This window comes from Chelonoidis abingdonii, chromosome 9 (genome assembly GCF_003597395.2).
Source record: "Chelonoidis abingdonii isolate Lonesome George chromosome 9, CheloAbing_2.0, whole genome shotgun sequence".
NCBI classification, from domain to species: Eukaryota; Metazoa; Chordata; order Testudines; family Testudinidae; genus Chelonoidis; species Chelonoidis abingdonii.
In genome coordinates, this window is record NC_133777.1 from 50267995 (window position 1) to 50293209 (window position 25215).

General features: G+C 42.8%; 2 protein-coding genes across 5 annotated transcripts in view; one reads left to right on the forward strand and one right to left on the reverse strand.

Annotated features, from left to right (window-relative positions):
- The window catches only part of TMEM266 (transmembrane protein 266), a 125470-nt gene extending 107004 nt beyond the window's left edge, over window positions 1-18466 (reverse strand). The window contains exon 1 of one of the 2 annotated variants that reach the window (XM_032763069.2): window positions 18380-18466. The gene's annotated coding sequence lies outside the window, so the exon portion shown is untranslated. The remainder of the gene's footprint in view (window positions 1-18379) is intronic. The other variant, XM_075069530.1, reaches the window with a different exon arrangement.
- The window catches only part of NRG4 (neuregulin 4), a 52160-nt gene continuing 45341 nt past the window's right edge, over window positions 18397-25215 (forward strand). For 2 of the 3 annotated variants that reach the window (XM_032763074.2, XM_075069535.1), the window contains exon 1: window positions 18613-18679. The gene's annotated coding sequence lies outside the window, so the exon portion shown is untranslated. Of the gene's footprint in view, window positions 18680-25215 lie in introns of all 3 variants that reach the window. The other variant, XM_075069534.1, reaches the window with a different exon arrangement.

Here is a 25215-nt window from a genome sequence, read left to right on the forward strand (position 1 = left end):
GAAGGGGGTGTAGGGTGCAGGCTCTTGGATGGAGTTTGGGAGTGGGAGGGGATTCCGACTTGGGGCGGGGTTTGGTGTGTGGGTGGAGGTGCAAGGTTTGGGAGGGAGTTACAGTGCAAGAAGGGGTTCCAACCTGAGGCAGGAGGTTGGAGCATGGGGTCTGGGAGGGAGTTAGGGTGTGGGAGGTGATTCCAACCTGGGGTAGGGGGTTGGGGTGCAGGAGGGGGTTCTGGCCAGATGGCACTTACCTCAGACAGCTTCTGGTTGGTGGTACAGTGGGGCTAAGGCAGGCTCCCTACCTGTCTTAGCTCCACGCTGCTCCCAGAAGCGGCTAGACAGAGGTGCAGTCAGCGGCTCTGCACGGTGCATGCTGCCCTCATCTGCAGACACTGCCCCTGCAGCTCTCGTTGGCCGCACTTCCAAGTCAAAGGGAGCTGAGCAGCTGACACTGGGGGCAGGGGCAGCATGCAGAGCTTAGCTGATCGCCCCTGCACCTAGGGGCCGGACACGCCATCTGCTTCCGGGGAGCTGCACAGAGCCAGGGCAGGCAGGGAGCCTGCATTAGCTCCACTGTGCTACTGACTGGACTTTTAATGGTCCGATCAGTGGTGCTGCCCAGAGCCGCCAGTGTCTCTTTTTGACCAGACGTTCTGATCAAAAACCGGATGCCTGGCAACCCTAGCCAAGGCCCATCAGGATGAGATGACACAACTGGTCCTCTCTGAACAGCCACATGCTTTCAACTTCTGAAGGGATTCTGAGGCTACAGAACTGTTAGTTCAAACTCTAGCAGCATTCGCATACAGTGTATTTTGCCACCAATTCACATGCTGGTTTGTGTATAGCATATGGAGCATGACTCTGTGGTGCTGAGGCCAGCTCAAACCACCTTGAGACTTGACATGCCTCATTTCAAGAGCCCTGAGGAACCCTTGTGCTATATGTGATTACGATGTATGTCACACTGGAAGCATGTCATGCAGGCTGTTCTCACCGATATAAGCTGTTGCCTGACTCACCTTGTAGCAAGTTACTACAAGTGCCTCCCTTCATTCTGCAGAAAGGAGGATATCGTATGAGCCATACAAATGTGAGAAGCTACACAGATCTGTTTTTCCAGTCTGTTTTAACTTGATTGTTGCTTTGCTAAAGAAAAAGAAATGGTCCAAAACACAATCAATCATATTGACTGTCAAAGTCTTTCCATCTTAGGGTAAGAAAATGTGGCATTCTAAAATATATTCCTGACAAAGGGACAAACTTTCCTCTCTCTCACACCAGGAGACAGTGGAATTATTGAATTTACACCAGAGTACATAAGGGCAGAATTTGGCCATAAGGCTAAAGCTTTAAGCCACTATCATGCCCTTTCCAGAGCACTACCATCACTAGATTCTGTGTAAGACTTTTAAAGTAAAAACACAGCTGAACAAGTCAAATTACCTGTTTATTTAACTTTGGAGCTCAAGAGCTAACTTTTCCCAGACACTGAAAAATAGTGACTAAGACTACAGATTCTGCATCCTTCAGCACATGGTAGGATTTACTCAAGTATTCAAAGATACACTCGGTGGCTAACAACCCACAGAACTAACCAATGAAAGTTCAAGAGGTGGATTTTGTCATCCAAAAGTTTTCAAACTGGGGTCCATGGACTGCTGATAGGCCTCTGAGAGCTGGTTGGTCACAAAATGCTGGCTTCTCTGATTCCTCTGCCCCCTCAATGACTGACTAGCTGATTCTCTCTCTCTTTCTCACACACACACACACACTTAATATTACTTTGCAACATAAGCATTTGCTGTAATTACCACAAAGATGTTATACAATGGTAGAGAAGTGGTCCACAAGACAATGTTTTTAAAATAAGAACTTACACGGTAAATAAGTTTGAGTACCAGGGCCGCCCAGAGGATTCAGGGGGCCTGGGGTCTTCAGCAGCGGGGGCCTCCACTGCCGAATTGCTGCCGAAGACCTGGCACTTCAGTGGTGGGTCCCGGGGCAGAAGGACCCCTGCCGCGGGTCCCGAGGCGGAAGGACCCCCCGCCGCGGGTCTTCGGGGCACTTCGGTGGCAGGTCCCGGAGTGGAAGGATCCCCTACCACTGAATTGCCACCGAAGACCCGGAGCGAAAGAAGCTCCGGGGGCCCAGACCCTGCAAGAGTTTTCCGGGGCCCCCAGAGTGACTGAACGACTCTGCTCCAGAGGCCCCAAATTGCCCCACTTGCCCCCCGCCCGGGCAGCTCTGTTGAGTACCCCTGCCAGGGCTGATTTTGATGGACATTTTGCAGGCTTGAATACTGCAGGATCAAGGCTCAGATCTGCTAGTTATGTGCTTTCTCAAATACTTCCATATGAAAATTCCATATATACTGCACACAATCATTTAAAATAAAACAAATATTTCTTTTCCCATACTAGCTGTAATAGTGTAGCCATCTCAGATGTGTACATTTTATAATGTTAGCACTGAGAATGACCACACTGCCTCAGACCAATGGTTCATCTAGCCCAGTATCCTGCCTCCTGTCAGTGGCCACTAGTACCGGATGCTTCTGAGGGACTGAACACAACAGGGCAATTAACCAGTGATCTACCCCCTCTCATTCAGTCCCAGCTTCTAGGACTCAAAGTAAAAGGTTGTGAAGAAAATGCGAGCCACAAGTTTCTAGACAACCAGTTTGCACAGTATCACTATCTATTGCTAGATTTTTAGTTGTTAGGTGTTTATTTCTAAAGGGCCTCTGAGCAGCAACCAAAATACAACTGAAAACAATAATTATCAAAAAGGCAACATGGGCCGGTGCATAAATCCTAAAACTGGTTTAAGCGTATATACATACCCCCCCAAAAAAACACAGAGACAAAATCTAAAAAGAGGGATAAAAATATCATCAGTCTCCCTGAATATGCCACAGATCAACTCTTCCAGCCCCTCCTTTTATTTTGAGAATATATTATGGGATGATTGGCAGTTCAAACCCCACCAACCTAAATGCCTTGACAGGAGACCAGGGCAGCAGGTGGCTTCATAGCATATATTTGATTAGCCTCTGCCATACATTTCCTCCCTCGTTTATGTCCCCAGCATCCCTGTGAGCAGATGGGTGGTTCCTTCAGTAATGAATGGGAGGGATCTCTTAGCAAGGGTATGATGAAACAGTAATATAAAACTAAGCCATTAGTCAAGTCTTGTTGCTCAAGATAGAGGGGAAGAAAAAATAGCATATAAGGGTCATGTACTAAACCTGATCACCAGCATGTATCAGCTTATTTTTCATGCTGGCTAATCCCTTCTTTCCCCTTCCTCTATTCAAGGCAAAGCAAGGTGATCAAGTCCAGCTCCCACAAAGTCAATCCAAGCCCTCTAAATATACATTACTTACTAGAAATAAAGCCCATCTGTCTTGACATTCCCACTGCTTGGAATGCACAGTGTCTGGAGGAGAACAACTTTATTTCTGCCAAGGTCAGCAGAAGTGATCAGGCTTCTGTCAGTGATTTCTGCACATGGCAGTGAAAACCTGGAGTTTGGACTCTCAGAGTTTTCCCTTGGGAGATCATTTTGACACCTGGGTCTACTCTATTTTTTCCTACACCCTGCTAGAGGAAGCAAAGAAGAGATTTTGGACCTTGGTCTCCTGCACCTCATTTCTCTCTGCTAAAGGCAAAGGGCTGTCTGATTAGACCAGTACATGATTTTCTTTCCATTCTTTCCTCACTTCCAGAAAAGACAGATGAAATGACTCTCCTAGGCTGTAGGGAAGAAACAAGAAAAAACAGTACAATACAGTTGGATTTTTTTTTAACTTTTCTTTTGGACCAACTGTATTGTACTGTTTTTTCTTGTTTCTTCCCTACAGCCTAGGAGAGTCACATCCATAATTAGGGTGACTAGGGATTGGAGTACATCCTTCAGGAAGATATTCTTCCTGCACCAACAGACCACCACTGGGACAAGTCCGCTATTTTCCTGGCAGTAATATTTTTCAAACCAGCTCACAGTATTTTGTCTGTGGACTCTCAATTTTTCGAGTGAGCATGAATGTGCTCTGGTCCACAGGACTAGGTCTAGTCAGGATGCTCAACAGCCTCGTGCTCTGACATACTAGAATGGTCTCTTTCAGATGGAATTTTGTTGTCAGGTACCTTTATTGGCACCTTTCCACATATACCCACTCATATCTGTTATTGCTCCAAAATGGGAGCTGTAGGAGAGCACTGAGGGAGTGGTTTCCTTAATTCACCGTCAGCTCCACCAGCTGAAAAACAACAAGGAGTCCAGTGGCACCTTAAAGACTAACAGATTTATTTGGGCATAAGCTTTCGTGGGTAAAAAACCTCACTTCTGCGTCTGAAGAAGTGAGGTTTTTTACCCACTCCTTCTTGTTTTTGTGGATACAGACTAACATGGCTACCCCCTGATACTAGCTAAAAAGGTTTCTGAGATCCTGGATACTGCTCAATTTGTTCTCTTTGCTGATCTACATTTTGGCAGCTATTTATGGTAGATTCCTTTATGTATGATAAATGCTACAATCATCACTTCTCCTAGGGGAAGAGTAAAAGTGCTGATCCCGGCCCAAATGGGTATACAGTTTGTACTGAAAATGTAACCCATCTACTGCAAGGCAGAGAGTTCTTTGGTAGTCTGAGAAACCAGGGATATGGAAAAACACATTATTAATTATTATTATGATTAATTGGTACCACTATAGTTAGTCACAGGCCAATTTAATGTGCGAAGCCAGAATTTTTTGCATTTTTCAAATAGTCTCAGTTCCACCACTCTGTTGTTTCTTCTTTAAAGCTTAAGTGCTAGGAAAGAGAAAATTAGCTGCCTGACTTTTAGGCAGAGTGAAATGTGGAGAAGAGAGATGGCATTAAAAAAAAAAAAGAAAGAAAAGATTTACTGGTGACTCTGCCAGATGGACAAGTTCAAAGCAGGAACCCATATATCTGGAATAGCTGCAAGCCAAACCCAAAACTGCCATAGTGTGTCAGACTTGCAAAAACTATCAGCCACTAATGAGACTCTACTACAGTTAATAATTTACCATTCAATAGCAGCTTCCATCTCAGGATCTCAAAGCACTTTACAAACAAATGAAGTAAGCCTCACCACCCTGTGCGAGAAAGATGCTATCTCCCTTGTACAGATGGGGAAACTGGGATACAGAGAGGTTGAATGAAATGCCTATAGTAATTCAGGAAGTAAGTGGCAAGGCCATAAACATAATTTAGGCTTTGTCTACAATGCACTTTCGTTGTTAAAACTTTTGTCATTTAGGGCTGTTTCTTTTTCCATACTCCTGAGCGAGAAAAGTTTTAACCACGAAAAGCGCTGGTGTGGACAGTCCTTCGTCAGCAGGAGACATTCTCCTGTCGATTAAGCTACCGCCCTTCATTGAGGGTGGCTTTATTTTGTCACCGGGAGAGCTCTCTCCCAGCAACAAAGAGCAGGTACACTGTGCACCTTACAATGGCGCAGCAGCACAGTGGTGCTGTTATAAGACGTGCAATGTAGACATAACCTTAGACTTCCTGACTCCCACTCCTGTGCCTTAATCTTAAACTTATTCTACCTTTAGTCTGGAAAATGGAATAGTGTAAATATCCCCAAACATTACGATTTTTCTTCATTTCTCTTTAATTTGTGTTTAAACTGAGCTTATATAGTATTATGTGCTGCTGCATACATGTGCAAAATGAAATTCAATGAAACTGAAATACCTTGGAAACTTTTTGAACTGCTAGTACCATACAGCAAGTGGAAGTGTGACACAGAGCATAATACGCACTGTCTTTGCTGCTGTAAAAATTTCATTGAACACAGCTCCCTTCATTTCTTATATCAATCAGGTAACAAGAGATTCAAACATTTCACACCTAGGCTCTAATGAAAATGTTGCTGTTATCTGCTTGATAGAGACCAATCATTCAATGAATGATCAAGCTGTCGCATGAGTTCTGAATGATTACATCATGTCATTTGATAATGTGGTATCTTCTGACCCAGACAGAGCTGCCTACAGTATATAATTAAAGGTTTCAGATACACTACATTTGCTCCTGCCAAATGCTGTTCATGCAATATGCTCTGTGCATGCAATGAAAGCAATAGCAAAACATTCTATTTCAGCCTGTGAACCACTTTGATAAACTGTTTTAATGAAACCACTGTTTAGCACCAAGATCATATGTCCAGAGTCCTTTTAGAGGATCAAAATATCACCAAGTCAGCTGTTTCTCTATAATACCTAATTCTTAATTAGCAAGAGATGTATTTTTGTTTCTGGCTCTTTGTTTCTTTTAAACATTATTATTAATAATCATTTAAATCAGGATCATGGCCTCACTGCATTAAACACTGTTCAAACAGAAGAGACAGATCCTGCCCCAGAAAGCTTACAATCTAAAAGATGAATATACTTCAACATGAGTTCTAGAGCCTGTGAAAGGCACAGAGCTTGTGAAAGGATGGAAGGTGCTAAGAGTGAAATCTTCTGTTTATCTACAAAACAGCCAATAGTGCAAGTGCAATCTTCCAGGCCAGTATGGATCAGTACTTCAACCTTGATCTGGAGGTTCCAACTTGAAGTCCAACTTTAATGAAAGCTCATTCTGCACATGGCCCATTAAATCCTCACTCTCTCCACTGAGGCTGTCAACAAGTATGCCACTCTTGTATGCAGTGTTGTTGTAGCCGCATCCATCCCAGGATATTACAGAGACAAAGTGGGTGGAGTAATATCTTTCACTGGACCAATTTCTGTTGATGAAAGCTTCTCTCTCTCAATAAACAGATGCTGGTCCAATAAAAGATATTACCTCATCCACCTTGTCTCTCTAATAAGCATGCCAACTGAAGCGGTGTTTTTTAGAACAGGATGTGGATACCTGCTCAATTGAAAACGAATTGATGCCAACATTCTAATTCATTTAAGCCGTCAAAGAGCCATCAGATATGAATTAATTCATTCACTATCATTGCCTTTTATTTCTAAATTTGTCAGTTGAACAAATACTTGATTCTTCTTCCTCTGTCTAGTTAACTTTATCCAATGCTTTCAAAATTAAGTGAAAAAAGTGTATTGTTTTGTGTTTTAAAGTGGATCATTCCCCTGCAATCTTACAGGAAACCTAAATAATGTTGTGCTAGTGGCATGAGAATCAAAAAGTGGCAACCAGACTGGTTTTGCTGTTCAAAGTGAGGCATAAAGAACTCAGTCAAAATGAAGTTAACCCAATTTTTTAAAAAGTGACAATAAGTACTGTGTATGGCAGGGGTGGGCAAACTATGGCCCGGGGAATGCATCAGGTCCTTCGGATGTTTTAATCTGGCCCTCGAGCTTCCGCTAGGGAGTGGGGTCTGGGGCTTGCCCCGCTCCAGAGCTTGCCCCGCTCCAGAGCTCCAGCTGGGGGCTTGCCCCGCTCCACGTGTGCCGTGGCTCTGCGTGGCTCCCGGAAGCAGCAGCATGTCCCCCCTCCAGCTCCTATGCATGGGGGAAGCCAGGGGGCTCGGCATGCTGCCCCCGCCCCAAGTGCCGCCCCCACAGCTCCCATTGGAACCATGGTCAATGAGAGCTGCAAGAGCGGTGCCTGTGGACAGGGCAGCGTGCCGAGCTGCCTGGCAGCACCTCTGTGTAGGATCTAGAAGGAGGACATGCCGCTGCTTCCGAGAGCTGCTTGAGGTAAGTGTCACCTAAAACCTGCACCTCTGACCCCCTCCTGCGCCCCAACCCCCTGCCCCAACCCTGATCCCTCTCCTGCCCTCCGAACCCCTTGGTCCCAGCCTGGAGCACCCGCCTGTACTGCAAACCCCTCATCCCCAGCCCCACCCCAGAGCCTGTACCCCCAGCCAGAACCCACCTCACCCAGCACCCCAACCCTATGCCGCAGCCTAGACCCCCGTTCCGCATCCTGAACTCCTCATTTCTGGCCCCACCCTAGAGCCTGCACCCCCAAACAGAACCCTCACCCACTGCCTCACTCTAATCCCCAATTTTGTGAGCATTCATGGCCCGCCATACAATTTCCATACCCAGATGTGGCCCTCAGGCCAAAAAGTTTGCTCACTCCTGGTGTATGACAAACACACTCTAATAGGAGAGCATGGCCCCACTGTCGTTGGCACTGAACACATATATGATAATAAGATAGTCCCCGCTCCAATGGCCAAGGTAGTTTCAGGTAATATACATGCTTCTTATTCCCCCTACCAACTTTGTTGTTTTACAATCACATTTTGTATTTTTTTTTCTCCCCCATTCTGCTGTGTGAAAGATCCAAACTAATGACGGGGGAAATGAGCAGTACGCATAGGGCTAGCTGTCACACGCAAAAAGTAAACAAACTGAAAAAGTAGATACAATTTCTTTGAACTTTTAGCTGTATTAATCTTACGGGTTACTTGTAGATTAGAAGAATCCATGCAAAATTGTGATTTTTTAAAAATATACTTATTAGTATCTCTCTGAACCAACAAAATACAGAAAGTTAGACTGTAAACATTATTTCAGTTTTTAATAACTTGAAGCCCGATTATGGCAAAGGAGTCTACACAGACAGACCCTTACACTCATATGTTGTCCCACAAGAGGCAACAGTACTTGATTTTGTAGGACCTGGTTATTAACATATAGTAACAAATATGATGATATTAACGTCTCTTTAAAATAAATAAATTATATATATATCTCGCAGCTCTAGACTAAAACCCTACATATAAAAAAGAAGCATTTTAAAAAACTGTTTAAAATTATTAGATAAAACAATAAAAATAGAAAGTATTTAGGATGTTTGGTTTTGCACTTAAGCAAAAAATACCAGAAGTGGGTTTGTGCTATGGAGTAAAAATATAAAGACTGAGTTACTAATTAGATATACAGTACTATCTGCATGCCTAAGGTAAAATACCCATCACCATACACATTGTTCCAACAAAAAATATTCTAGATTTTAAACAGGCCAGAGATTGCCTCTTATCTGTGTTTGTACAGCACGCAGCACAATGGGGCCCCCAATCCTTATTGCCTTTGAGCATTACTTTAACACAGATGTTACTAATATAGGAGTTTGAGGATGCACAAATAGGGATCCGTTTTGTTAATTCTTTGTGAACAACTCCCATTCACGGGAAAGAATAAACACTTAAAGAGCAACTGAAGTCAAAGTAAGTTTTTCCTGAATAAGAAATGTATGATGGGTTCCTGCATGAGGACCGCATGATAAGTGCATATATAGCAATCAGGTGGACACTGCAGTGCCATATGCTTCCCTTCACTGGAAGGCAGGGAAGTGAGCAAAGATAAATTAAACTGGGTGGAAAAGAAAGAAAAGTGGGGGATAGCAGAGCAGGGAGGATGGTGCCTCTGCGGTATGTTGCCTCTATGCCATGTTGCCTCTATGCCAGGAGCCTATATGAACTCCTGCCCCTGCTCACTGTAACTTGGGACACAGAGATCAGGGTAGGGAGGGCAATGCCTAGGTGATGCTAGAGAATCACTTCTCTCCTCAGTGTAATCCTTGCTAGGCAGCTGGATGTCTTGCAGAATTAAATTAATGTTATACCTACCATGATTACTTCCTGAAAGACCCTTTTGAGAAAGGGCGAGTATCACAAAAGCATGGATTAAAGAAGCAACAGCATCATGGCTCTTGAGGTGGGGGAGAAGTGTATGGAGGAAGACAGCACTACAGAGACACAGCCATGAGCCCTCCTGAGGCTTTGGAACTTCCTTTTCCAATGGATCATAGAGCCCTTAAAGGTCTAGAGGCCACGTGTACTCAGCAGTCTCCTCTGAATCTCTTCTTGCCAAGGGGAACTTGTGTAAGATACTCTTAAGTGAACTTTGGAGCTTCCTAAGCTCTGTTGTCCCAACTGGAAGATATGATATGGTCACATATTATAATGACTCCAAGGAGTATTTGCCTTTTTGATTTTTTTTTTTTTATAACTAACACCTTTAAAAGTTAAACATTTCTATTTATGTAGTTTACTATCAGTTTCCCTGCTCAAAAATCCTATTTATTTAAAAATAATCAGTGAACAATCAAATTACTTAGAATGGGAGTGGGCAGAAAGGATAGAGAGAAAAAACTGATGAATAATAGTTACAAGTGCATATTTTAAAGGTTCTTTTATTTATGGATCGATTGTGTAAGTGAACATGAGTATCTTGAACTGTCTCCCATTCCTATTTAAAAAAAAAAAAAGCTGTTTTCCAAACCTAATTTTATCTTTCCAGATAAGAATGTGATAATTTATTAGAAGGGGCCTGTAAATTCCACTATCCTATTAGATACTGAGAAAAGTCATGGGTTGTTTACTGACTGATGCACATCACATGCCCAGTGATCATACCTTGGCAGTTTGCTAATGTAAATTATTACAGCTAAAAGCTCATGAGCTAACTAAAAACTTTTTAGAATTCAGTTTTTGCAGCAAGAAGGCCTAAGGCTTCATACAGAAAATGTAAAATCAGAGGAGAGGTATACCTTCAGCCAGAAGGGCTGATAGTTCAGATGGTGGATTTCCCACAGAAATTATATGGTGGTCTTGGACAAATGAAAACATTGGGTGAAATCCTGACCCAAATGATGTTAGTGGGAGTTTTGCCATCAGCTTTAATGGGTATACCTACGCTGCAGTTAAACTCCTGTGGCTGGTCCATGTCACCTAACTCGGGCAAGTGGGGCTTAGGCTGCAGGGCTATAAAATTGCAGTGTAGACATTCAGACACTGGGACCCCATGAGGGGAGAGCCCTGAGAGCACAAATCAGATGGCACGGGCCATCTGCATGTGTTTAATTGCAGCATAGATATACCCATTGAAGCCAATAGCAAAACTCCCACTGACTTCAATAGGGTCAGGATTTTACCCTTTATGTTTGGGAATTCTCATCTTTAATTACAGGGAGAAGCTGGGAGTGACCCCTGCATTTAAGTTTCCTAACACTTTCCATTATAAAAGTTTCTTGCAACTTTTTTTTTTTTGAGAAGCTCCGACACCCCCATTGTTTACAAAAGGCCTTTGAAGTTCAATAGGGAAATAGCCCTCTGGCTATAAAAGTGCCCTTTCTTTGTCCCGTGACATTTCATGGAGTTTTAGCTAAGATATATATTGTTTAAAATGGTCATCTCATATCCCCTGCTTGCCTGGCTCAGGAAAAATCAGGCAGCCTGCCAAAATAACAACTGTATATGAACATTCTAAAGTCAGGTTCATGACACTGTCAAATCATCAGTGCACACTGCATCAGGAAAGCCTAGGAGCTTCTAGGGCGGGAGAGGAGGAGGGTCAGGGTGACTAGATGTCCCGATTTTATAGGGACAGTCCCAATTTTTGGGTCTGTTTCTTATATAAGCTCCTATTATCCCCCACCCTCTGTCCTGATTTTTCACTTTTGCTGTCTGGTCACCCTAAGGAGGGCTGAGGGGAGAGAGCCAAGCCAGGCTCTCCCCAACCACTCCCCTGGATTAAAAGTATGTCCCTAGTGGTCCACCCCCTATCTGGGTACAGCACATAGGGCAGGAGCTCCCCCAATTCCAGGAGAGGAGAGAATGAGAAAGGTGGGTTGGGAGGATCCTCCTTCTCACCTTCAGACCCAGCACTTGGCCCCCATAGCCTATCCTTCAACTCTGAGACAACCACCTTCTCCTTCTGTAATTAGTCTGTAGCTCAAGTAACAGGTAAGTGTTGTAGGTTTAAGGTTAAAATCCTGCTGATAATATTTCATTTGGAGAATTGTTAGAGTTGCAGATAGTAGAATCTTTTCTCTTTTCTGTTAGTTGTTGCTTCGAATTTCTGAGGTTTTTCTATGTTACAAGACTGTTATTTTGACTGAAAAGTCAAGTTCTTAAAAATTTGGAAATTCCACATTAAAGGTTGCCCGTGCATCTTTAAATCTGCATTATGATACAGTATTTAATTACGATTACAATTTTTTCCACAGGACAACCCCCCCCCCCCCCCACGTACACCTCATTCTGTGTAAAGGATGTACACACAAGGGGATGAATTAAATTTGCACAGACAATCTTAATCTGGAATTTCCTAACTTTTGAACGCTTGACTTCACAACCTAAAGTTCCCTTAACATAGTTTTTTTTTTTATGTAATTATATTTGTACATAGTCCCATAGATGTACATGGTACTTTATAAAGCAAGGAAAAATATGGTACTAGCCTTGAAAAGCTCACAATCTAAATGATCATAGTATAAGGGACAAGATAAAATGGAAGTGGGACAGAGGGAGAAATTTTTACAGCGGAAACATTACAGTTTTGAATAAACCAAGAAATAAGCAGATGTTCCATAAAGAATTCTTTAGAAATTGAATCACCTCCATATGCTTCTCAAGTATACATAACAGATTCTGCCTCTGCTTAAATTCATGCACCACCAATGATTTTGCTGGGATTACACGGGTGTAACTGAGGGCTGATTTGCACCCTATAACTAAATTAAGTATTAAACTCTATTACATCATTCTCATCAAGCCAACTCCAAGTATAGCATATAGCTTGAGTAACTGGGTCTTCAAGGACAGAGACTGTGAAGGAATCCGCCCATTACCTCTTGTGCAACTTCAGGGCCTGCTGTACCCTGTAACCACCTTGCTCATTGATTCCCCCAAAGGCAAGGGCCTGTGCAGCCAAAGGGTGGCACAGGGCAAGTTCAGCACTACAATAACAACAAGCATAACACCAAAAAATATAAAGCTGGAATTTCACAAAATACATTAAAGTGGATCTAAACTGATAAGCAATTCTAAAAGTATCGGTGAAGTTTTGTATTTATTCTGGCTTGGCGATAGTCAGATCAATTTTACAAGTCAAAAGAACAAACTTTCTGTATTGCTCCACTGCAGACTCGGGGCCTGCTCCTGTACCCATTGAAGCTAATGGGAGTTTTGCCTGTGGTTTCCATGGGAACAAGCACTCAATCTAGGATTCAAAATAAATAAATAAATCTAATATTTTCTTCCTCTTATATAACCACTAGCAATCAAGATTCTGCAAATAGAACTTAGTTGACACTTTTGATGATAACACATGTGGCAGAAGAGACCCCAGCTCACTTTCCCATGGCTATAGTGGCTCTGCAGCATTAACAAAGATGAAACTTTTTGTCCGTAAAGTAACCGAGTCCTCCAGGAAGCAGATGGGCCAAGTAAGGTGGCATCCTTACATTGAGCTCCATTCACTACCCCTTTAAAGAGGTAAGAGTACACTGTACTCCTGTACAGTGTTTACACTATGTAGCACGATTAGAATAACTGCTTGTTCTGCATTCAGGTAGGGCAGGAAATTTAAACACATGCAGATGCTGGAACATGTATACTTTTGCCATCTGGTAAAGAGGCTGGACTTCTGCTGGTATGGCAGTCTAACTTTTCCTGCTTTTGCTTTGGATATACTAACACATAAAAGCCCTTAACCATCCCAGAAATTTGCTACCTCCATCTCCTTTAATAAAAGAAGTCCATACAAAGGGAAACTCAGAGCTCCTTCACCATACGTTAGCACAGAGACAATCCGAGAGGAAACAAGTATCCAGCACCCAGCTAACCAGGGATGCAAGAAAATTGTCATTAGCCATCACAGCAGAAATAGCCATGTGGCACAACGAGAATGGTGGTGGTGAGTACCGAACTGCTTAAATCCCCATACCTTTCCAGTTGTGCACCTCTAAAACAGCTATATCATCGCCCACACACTCATACATTGGGACAGACATGGTGCCTATGGAAACAGTTAACTCTACACCCTATGTTGCATCCAGAATATGTCACAAATCCCAGGCAGTGTTGTACCTGTATTGGTCTCAGGATATTAGAGAGACAAGGTGGGTGAAGTAAAGAGAGACAAGCTTTCAAGCTTATACAGTGCTCTTCTTCAGGTCTGGAAAATTTCCTCAGTGTCACAGCTGGATTTATGGCCCATTACTACAATCTATAACCCTCTTAACCGCCCCTTTTGTCCCCCAGTTTTATTTTTTGCCCCTATGACTGGAGAGGTGTTAATTGGCCACTGGACCTTGAATGGTCCCTTTAAATGTGTTAACTACTTATGCTAAACAATCTGTTCCACCTTGTATTTAACTGTGACCCTCTGAGTTCACTGCCCAGATCTGAAGAAGAGCTCTGTGTAAGCTAGAAAGCTTGTCTCTCTCACTAGCCAAAGTTGGTCCAATAAAAGATATTACCTTACCCAGTCACAGACATTTCAACTGAGCTCTAGGCTATTCATTGCACACACACATTGCAAGCATAGCCCCATGCATGCTAGATCAAGGTAGATCCCTGCTTAGCAGACCTTTGTCATGCCCTTACTAACATCCCCTGTCTGCATACAGCCCTGTTACATTTTATTTCTAAGACTGAAATAATTGCTCACTCTTGATACATCTTTCTTTTGTATAGAATTTGGAGTAGTTGCCCATCAGGCTAGCCGTAAACTTTCTTGTTTGACCCAGACTTTCATCCTTTGACAGAGAAACATACCACACTGTGTACAAGGTCTGCATAGTTAATTCTGCAACTCAGTGAGGAAAATGAACATGAAGTTACTACAGTTTGTTCAGAAACATGCCGGAGTCAGTGAGCATATGCACTGCCTCAGGCACGCAGGCACTTTACTCACTGAATTGGACCTGCAGTCATTTTTCTGACCATCAGCCCACTGTAATGCTGCCCAGGACACAGTGTGTCCAAAGCAGCATGCACTAGTTTCCTGTTCTGAACCTTTCGTACGAGAGGGAGAAGCATTCCTTTCCTTTTCTGCACAAAGTACACTGTCTCGCAACAGTTCACAAGCTCAAGGTAACAATTATTTAATGCTAACATCTCATCTCTCAACAGAAGACTCTATATGTCAATACCGAACAGCTGTTGTCTAATTTGTGTGGAATATCCCTAGTGTGCTCATACTACATTAATGAACTTTTTACAAGTATTCTGACATACCTGATCTGCAAGAATTTACAGTATCTGCACAAGAACTAGAAGAACCATACAGTACCAGTATAATCTCAGTTCAACCCTTTACAGATAATACAATTTTTACAATATATTAAGCAAAAATCATAAACAAAATCTTGCCATATTTGTAAATATCAATTAATGGTCACAACAAACAAAATAATAAAACAACACTGGTTTTCACTTAAATGGATACAAGTATGAGAATCTTCAGATTAAAACTACCACAGAATGCTTAGCTCAGTCCTGTTGCGCTTTTTCAGCAAACAGCCGGCAATATATGGCAATGCACTTCACAATATATTACACACACTGGATTCAATATAGAAGATGTGTTTGTGTGTATGTGTGGGTACATTTGTATTACATATTATACACACTTGTGTTATACCTATTACATATTAAATCTTTTGTACCTACAAGCAAATGTGGCTCAAGGGGTGTGCACTCAGTCTGGTGTTCAGCCAAGAGATCATCTGTTATCAAATATGCATGTACAGTATATAGAAATTTACATCAAACCACATTTACCAGCCCCTTTATATGTGGACAATAGGACAACAAACTGAAATAGTGATTCATGTTAACTTAGGAACCTCATTAAAGTAAGTTAATGTGACATGCTATGACATCTTATGTTTGCACATGGATCTCCAATGTTTACTGATTTCATTCCTATACATGTCTGTAATGAAAAAAAAAGACTGTTAATTCTGTGCTACATAACTACGCAGCAGATTACAGAGGGAAAACTAAACATTTTCCTGATTAAAAAAAAAAGAGTCCTTATGGATTTGGCCTTCAAAAACTATTGCTGGTCTTCTCGCTGTGATGTGATACCATGCTAATATAGGTCAGAACCTTGTTGACAAGAGTCACAGTATAATTTTATGGATTTACAGCATTTAGAATGAAGGCATGATTCAAGAAACATTATCCTGAAGAAATCGCACAAAAGATGGATTTGGGGGGGGCGGAGGGGGGAGAGAAATGTGTTAATGCCCCCAGGCTCCTGGGATTCTTTATACTTATATCTGAGGATGAATATGGTATAAGGTGATTCCCAAGGCCTCTTTCTAGGATCAAGTACATAATTATTAATAGTACCTGCTAAAGTGGTTGCTAATTACTTGTATCCTTGTGAAAGACTCAGTAATGTAGATCAGGACTAGCAAGGTACAACTAAGCAATGATGGAAAACAATTTTTCTGGTTTTACAGCTACTGACAAATCACAGAATTGGAAAACTCATCAGCAACTACGAACTGGATCAAATCCTAGGCAACCCTCCACATACTTCATACAACTCCACACCAGCCAGAGCTTATATCTTTTTTGTTTAGCTTTTCTTTCTTAAACACAAGAAGTTCAGTATCTTCTTTTTCATTAAGTACAAATATTTCAGAGTCCATTTTCCCTCATCTACTTATATTTATTAATAAATTAATGATGCACTTAATAGAAATAATGAGCAGAGAAAGGCATCTAAGACACGACCTGCACCGGGGCAATTACAAAAAGGGTAGTGCCCACACAATATACTACTTATATACACCATCTACAGGGAATCACAAGTATGCCTGTTGTATTGAGGGCAGTGCACTGCCACATATACTAGTATAGGAATCCACAGTCCATCTGTTATTTGCATGGTGGGTGCTATGCTGCCATGTCTTACCTCCAGAACCCAGTGCACATTTATTACACTGAAAGGAGAGGATGGACTGACACCTAACCTGCTTTAGGAACTCCTCAGCATACCAGTTTTGTATATTTATCCTCGGGACAGGAAAGACAGACAGATCACAATGCACCTTGCTATAGGAACTCCACAGAAATCCCAATATGTAGGGAGGGCAGTACTTTGCCATGCACCACGCCACTGGGTGCCCACAGCCTGTTCCATCAGGATGGATGGTGTTTGAAGGATGACCTGCCCTGCTCCTGCACATAGCAACTTTACACCCTGTAAAATGAATGGGGTTGGAAAGAGAAATATTCTGTGCTAAAGCCTGCTTTATGGGGGGGAAAAGGGGGGTGGAATTCCCTGCCATAGAAGATCATATAAGATCATAAGACCATACCCTGCCATGAGGATCCCACTGACCATTACATGTGAAATGCCCTGCTCCCTGCCATAAGGACTTCACAGCCCTAGTCTATGGGGGATGCCTTGCTCCATACCACAGGAACTTCACAGGCCTGGTCTCTGGGGGGATGCCCTGCTTCCAGCCATACAGCCCCAATCAGCCCTGTTATACGGAGGAATGACCTGCTCCCTGTCACAGGGACCCACACAGCCCTGTGATATGGGGAATGCTCTGCTCCCAGCCATATGGACCTGCACAGCTCTGTTATATGGGGGATGCCCAACTCCCAGCCATACAAACCTGCTATACAGACATATATGGGGGATACCCTGCTCCCTTCGATACAGACCCACAAAGCCCTATTATATGAGGGATGCTCTACTCTCTGTCATACAGACCTGCTATACAGTCCCATTATACGGGGGATACCCTGCTCCCTTCGATACAGACCCACAAAGCCCTATTATATGGGGGATGCTCTACTCTCTGCCATACAGACCTGCACAGTCCCATTATATGGGGGATGCCCTGTTCCCTTCCATGCAAACCCACATTCTCGTTATATGGCGGATGCCCTGCTTTCTTCACAGAGACCCAAATAGCCCCATTATATGGGGGATGCCCTGCTCCCTGCCGTAAGGACTTCACGGTCCTGGTCTATGGGGGATGCCCAGCTCCCAGCCATACGGCCCCAATCAGCCCTGTTATATGAAGGATACCCTGCTCCCTGTCCTACAGACCTGCTATACAGTCCCATTATATGGGGGATGCCCTGCTCTCTCCACAGGGACCCGCACAGCCCCATTACATAGGGGTTGCCCTGCTACCTGCCACACAGCCCCGGACAGCTCCGTTATATGGGGGATGCCCTGCTACCTACTATAGAGACTCGCACAGTCCTGTTATATGGGGGATGCCCTGCTCTCCCCACAGGGACCCACACTGTCCCTTTAAATGGGGGATGCCTTGCTCCCTGCCATAGAAACCCACACAGTCCCGTTACATGGGGGATGCCCTGCTCTGTCCAAAGGGACCCGCACAGCCCCATTATATGGGGGATGCCCTGCTCCCTGCCACACAGACCCGTTAAATGCGGGATGCCCTGCTCTCTGCCATACTGACCCACGCAGCACGCTATATGGGGGATGCCCTGCTCTGGCAGAGGCCGGAGGTGGTTTGCAGGGCTATGGGTATATTACGGAAGGGGGTCCCCAGCGCCTCCCACTGCGGGTGGGACTGGGCACGTGTGCAAACCCTGTCCTGCGGAAGTGCTGGGGGAGGCGGGGCCGGGAGACACATACCTGATGCCCGGAATTCTGACATCCCGCTCCGCTCTGCAGCTGCAGCAGCTCCCGGGATCAAGCTGGCGCGCGCTCTCCAGAGATCGGGGTTCCAACGCGCGCGCACTCTAGCTCGCTGTGGCGCGTGCCCGTGCCCTGTCCTACTCCTCGCTCGCTCTCTGGCGCGCTCCCTGTCTTCTGGGTCGCCTAGGAAACAACCGGCTGTGGCAGCTCAGTTTGTCTCGGGGCGCACGCTCAGCGTCACGTGGGGCATGCAGGCCCAATGGAGACGACGGACTGCCTAAGGCTCGTAGTACTACGGTAGGGGGGAAGGGAGGAAAGAGGGTAGGAGCCCCTGTCTCAGGAGGGGGGACCTTTGAGGAAAGGCGTCACCACCCAAGGATGGGGCAAGGGAGGGGCGCCTGAGGAGAGCGGGCTCCTGACGTATGACTCCACCCTCTCGTGAGAGCTAGGAGTGGCTTCTGAGAGACGCTCTCTTCGCCTTAGGGGGGGAGGGGAGGAGCTACTGAGGAGAGACCCCCCCCCTCCCCGCCTAGATTGGGGGAGAGGAGGAACTGTTCAGGAGAGACACCCCCCCTCCCCGCCTAGATTGGGGGAGAGGAGGAACTGTTCAGGAGAGGCCCTCCCCCACCGCCCTAGATTGGGGGGGGAGGAGCTATTAAAACCTCCTCCTCCTCCATTGGGGAGGAGAGGGAAGAGCTGTTGAGTAGAGGACCCCCCCCTCTTGTCCTACATTATGGGAGGGGAGGAGCTATTGATGTGGGAACCCCAACCTAGAGTGGGGGAGGGGAGTCACTCATGAGGAGCATCCTATCCCTAAAATGGGGCCCTCCACTGAGGTGTTGCTCTGGGGTAGGGGCAGGAAGGACAGGTGTGTACTAACCTGGCAATTAGGGTGACCAGATGTCCCAATTTTATAGGGACAGTCTGGATTTTTGGGTCTTATATAGGCTCCTGTTACCCCCCACCTCCTGTCCTGATTTTTCACATTTGCTGTCTGGTCACCCTACTGGCAACTGAGCCTGGGATTTGTTGCTCCCAAGGAGGTTGGCTGTTAGTGCACAGTAAGGTGCAAAGTTGCCTTATTTGGTCCTCCCCACATGAGGATGGAGGGACCTCTGTGGCTTCCTGGTGCTATTTGCTACCACATCTTTAATATGCAGGGGGAGATGTGAGACATCATCATCCTGAATTTGCCCCAAGCAGCACCACAGCAAAATACCAAAGTCCTCACCACATCATGGTCTTTCTCAAGTCCCGTATTTCAAGAATAGAGATGCAAGGTTGTACTCAAGGGAAAAATCAGGACCATTTGGAAAATTCTGGAATTACAGGAAACCTGCGTCCAATTGCCAGGGATAAAGAGCTCATTGTATTCCAATGTAATCCAAAATCTATCATGGTCACAATGGCATGTTGCCACTAAAACCTCTTGTCCCTTGGGGCTGTGATGCTTGGATTAATCATCTTCTTCTGGGGGGTCATCTTTTTTGTGCAGTTGGACCAAGATGGAGCATTGCGTGTTGGTATTTGTCTTTTCAAAAGGCTATGTTATTCAAGTCAGTATAGTGTTTTGGACCTTGGGAGCCATCATCTCTGCAGACTGAGCTGGTTGATTATGAAGACAAATGTTTGCAGGCCGGACCCCATAACTTTCACAGGCTACATTTCTAGAATAAAAATGGATGCTAGAATCATTGCATGTTAGGACTTGTCATATATAGGAATTGTACCTTCATACTAAAGATGAAGATTGCAACAATTACACTGTCAATGCAAATTAAATTTAGTCCTGGGGCTCCTGGCATGTTGCTAATGTAGTCCTCAATTGAGCAATGTTTGGGCCCTGCTAGTGTAGTGCCAAGACTTCCCTAATTTTGCTTTTACGATAAAGGTTTCTCCCCCCGCCCCTTACTAAAGTTCTACTTGCTTATATGTACACCAGGACAATTACATAATCACAAAGATAGTGAGCAGCTGCAAGATTACATGAGGCAGACTAGAGATTACATTGATTCAGCAGATTGTCCTATCTGAGAAAGATTACACCAGTAAAGTAAATAATACCCATTTATTGGAGTAAGTGCCATTCAAGTAGAACAAATTAATCAAAAATTAAATGCAAAAAATAAACATCAAAATAAGGTTAAGAGCCTGTTTTAAACTGACAGAATTCAGGGAATTAAGACTAAAAGCCAGTTTTTAGCACTTCCCTCCCACAAGCCTAGCTATTATAGAGGTTTCTAGACAATTATTTTGTGTTTGGATTGTGCTTAGTTTATAAAAACTAGTTACTTGAAGCACCCAGTGACCACATTTTAAAATTAAAGTTTTACAACATACTTTTCAGTATTTCAAAAGTGATATGGACCTATTATTTTATCAAATAACCACTGGCCAAATTGGTTATTAATATACCAATTTCTAATAAGAATGGTCTTGAGATGTGATGTTTGGATCTGAACCTCAACTTTACTAAAAAATTGAAGGAGAGGTAGAACTGGGATTCTGGTAGGGGAATATCTATAACTCGGAGTTATGAATATAAAAAAGAATCCCACATTGGGAACCTTAAAATTTTATTACACTTAAACTGATTTTTAAAAATACACATTTAAACAAAAGTGTGTTTGGGGATGAGGCTCTATGAGAGTGAGATCTGAGATTATTGTAGAGAAGAAATTAAATGTATGAGCACACAGTGTGACTTGTGGGGGGGTTGGGGTGTGTATTTATACCAGTTTCTATCTAAAACTGATTAACTAATAATTCCCCTTGCATAGGCCCACAATCTGATTGTGGAGCGCTACATGAAATACCAGAAATTACAAACCCCTGTATGTACCTGACAGATTTGCAGCATCCTCACCTCACAAGTGAAGCTGCGCTGAGTACCAGAATCTTCAGACAGATAAATCAGGAAAAGTTTAATACCTATTAGACCTGTGCTTGAAGCTTCATTACCCACCAGCTGCTTCTATATCCAAGTATGAAATTGGTCTATGTGGGGCAAACTTTATGAGCACAATATAGTCCATGTACTTAGAGGAGTAAACAATGTTTGTACATGGGCCTCTTCACGATACAGTTAATCCCTGGCTACTGTACATGTGATTTTACACATCTGCCAGCTAACTCAAAGATTAAAATACAAAATCAAGTATTTAAATAATGGGACAAATTCTGTTCTCGTTTACACTTGTGCAACCCCTCTGAGCTCAGAGGGGTTGCACAAGTGTAATTTAGGGCAGAATTTAGTCCTGTAGTGTGCATTTGATACTCGGAGAGAACACAAGTTCATTACTTACGTATTGTAATTTTTCACTGGTGGCAGATAGAATGCATAATTTTTCTAAGCAGTCCTCTTGTATTTTGTGGGGCTTTAATTTATGGTAGATGTGCAAAGTATAGGAAGGGTGCCTATAAATATTTTTTATAAATTTGAAGGAAATTTTAATAAAATTGAGTAATCTCAGTATAAGTTAATGCAAAGTATTAATATGTTAGACATTCTTCTTTTTGTTTAATTTTTTTAAGATATAGTGTGAGAAACAGAAGTGGAAATTACACATGCATAATATGACTGAAGACTTTACCATGCCTATCATTTAATGAAAGGCATGGCAAATTAAAAAAACAACAATAAAACTTAGAACTTTGGTTGTGGTGGGTCACAATTGAGAAGCTTGCTTGTGATATGTCTTTCATTTAATTGGAAGGCATGTCACAAAATACTACAGGCTTGCAAATATCCATTAGTCAGATAAATACAAAGTTCAGCCCAGTTTACTTGCATTATTTAAAGGACATCCAAAATATTTAGGGTTTTAGATAAATTAAGAGTGCTCCATTATGTTGGGTTATGTTACAGCTTGTCCTTTGGTTAGATAGGGTGTACCTATACAAGGTGCACTGTGCTGAGCTATATGTAATTAGCCATTACATAGGATTAACTAGGATGAAAAAAAGAGGGACAAATATCTGACACTGTACAACTGGGGATTCTGAATATACGAATGAACAGTTGGATGAAAACTCTTAATAAATTTTAGGAGTGGAAGATTTCCCTTAAATTTGCTATAAAGTCACAAATTTGATTTGTGACCGCCATGTCATGATAAATGTTGGTATTATTAGTGTAGCCTTTAATTAAACAGATGTTGATGATAATAATAAATAGTAATATTATCATTTCTTTAGAACCTAAAGATCTCTGTAGGCAGGTCAGGTTCATAGCCTATTTTGAATGATGTGTACACACTATATATATATATAGTCCAAATTTACTATTTTTCTTGGGTTTGACTGTATTGGCAACTTATATTACAAGTGTAATTACATAACAGAAATGTCTGGCTAAGTTTTCTCCCCAAGCTTTGCTGTCCCTTGGGTTTCCTTGCAGGATTTCCTGTGCTCCAGACCCTTTTCTATATTCCAGAAGAAACACCTCATATCTTAGTGGCAGCTAACCAAATCCAAATGCCAGAGTGAAACAGCAATAATTAATCTGCATTTTTATGCAGGCTTTTAGCACTGGAGCTTACTGTTGCTCAACTGATAAACCCTGCATTCCTGTGCAGGGTCTAAAAAACTGTCATTATGTTGCAGTCTGAATGGCCCCCTACCACCCAATCTCTAATGCATCAGAGAACAGGAAATATGACAAACTTTACAAGCCAGAATCCCACCCAGGTTATTTCGTTATGTTGACACTATCAAAGAAAATGGATTTTGGAAGAGGGCATTCTCTTTTCTGGTCCTTATTTTAATAACGACTAATTACAAGCAGTTATGGTTTGTTATATCTGTTGAACGACAATATCCCCATTTCTGGAAAATATCCCTGAGAGTAAGGCCTTGTCTATACTATCACAGTAAGTCGACCTAAGTTACACTGCTCCAGTTACTTGAATAATGTAACTGGAGTTGCCATAGTTTAGGTAAACTTACTGTTGTATCTACACTATGTTGCGTCGATTGGAGACGCTTTCCCGTTGACTTCCCTTACTCTTCTCGGAGTGGTGGATTACTGGAGTCAACTGGAGAGCTCTCTCCCATCGTTTTTGCATGTCTTCACTAGACCCATTAAATCGATATCCGCTGCATCGATTGCAGCAGCAGTGAGCTACTGGTAAGTGTAGACAAGCCCTAAGTAGTAAGACGTTCTTGAGATTTAAGAAGATTAGTAGTTTGGAAGATACCTTTTGTGAGCCTTTCATAACATTTTAGGCTTGATGACTTGGTTCTTGGTAAGGACCATCATTGTTTGCTGGTGCTCTTGGCTATAATATTCAGTTACCAGATTAACAGCTATGACACTGATATTGAGTCAATCTTTGTATAAGTAGCTCTCTTGCTGATATCCAAGCCCAGTCCTTCCACTGTTTCTTCAAGGAGTTTCCACGTCAATTACAGTTTGGACCCAGTCGTTCTAGGATTGCCAGAGATATCTCTTTTATCCATTATGCATCCATTGGATTTTACTCTCAATACTGTGAAACCACAGTTTTGCTGAAGGATGTAGAACCAATTTTAATTTCAGCTCCTAATTGTGTAAATATTTACAGGCATGGCAGGATGTAGTTTTGTTCAGAGTTTATCAAATGGGACTGTGCCCTTCAATTTCAGATCATGCCAAAACTTTCCATTCCTCTTCAGAAATGCTATTCATTGTACACTGCTATTGGATGAGGTCCAATATCTTCTGGAAATGGAGACCAAAGCATAGGTGCTGGTGCCGTGGCCTTACTGCAATTCTAAAAAGTACAATCCTTGTTCTAAATTCTCAAGATTGATTTGGGCCCTCAACCTTCAAGATGCATAATTCCTCAGTTTAATAAGGCAGAAGCACAGGAAGTAACTCAGGTTAAATGTTTTCTACTTAATACTATAAGGTTCAGAGAGGGAATTTTATATTTGTTCTTATAACTTATGAAGTATTGATTAGATGCCCCTTTTTATTTTTGTATAATGTAAATAAATAAAAGAATATTAAATAAAATGTATGGAAGTCAGTCTTAGTGACGTTCAGGTTCCAATATTTCTAAAGGCTTCCTAGAATTTGAGGAAGGTATTAGCTTGTCTCTCACAACAAAAGTATCTAGATTCCCAGCAAGGGATTTAGATTCTTTTTTTTTAGATTCATTGAGTCCAATCTCAAAGACTAGATTTCAAGGCAGTTGCCCTTTGAGGTACTACCCAGAAAATTTGTATTACAAGTAAACATGGTGGGGTTGAAGGCCATCTAACTTGCCTTTTGTGCTTTTCTTTTTCTAATTAGAAAGAAGGCAGTGAGAGTTCTTACAAACAACACTCTGTGGCAATGGTATATTTGAACAGACGGAGATCCTAGCCCCCTGTGGTGTGACAACAAGTCATGCATCACTTTTGTGTAATTGGTACATTCATAACAGGGCAATATCTTCAACTTGCATTTTGGCATGAGAGAACATGCTAGCAGTTAAGGATTACAAGATGATATCAACACTCTTAAAGGATTCTATAGTTAATTCCCTTTTTTGTTTCTAAACCAGAGGAGGTCATCCATATGTGGTTCTCTTTGCAATGAGTGAGAATACAAAATGTGCAATATTTTACTCCATGGCATCCATAGTCCCAATTTAGTGTCAAATAACTTTGTTACACTGGGGAAGAAAATGCACATTCTTCACCTTTTGCTCTCTTAGCAAAATTCCAAAAAGATTGAGCAAGAAAGGGCCAGAGAGATTCTGGTTGCCCCATCTGGGGTTTACCATATGTGATTCCTAGTTCTGTTAGCCCAGTCCAAGGACAATAAGCCCTTTGTTCTCTTCCTGAGCCCAGGCCTCTTGCCTCAG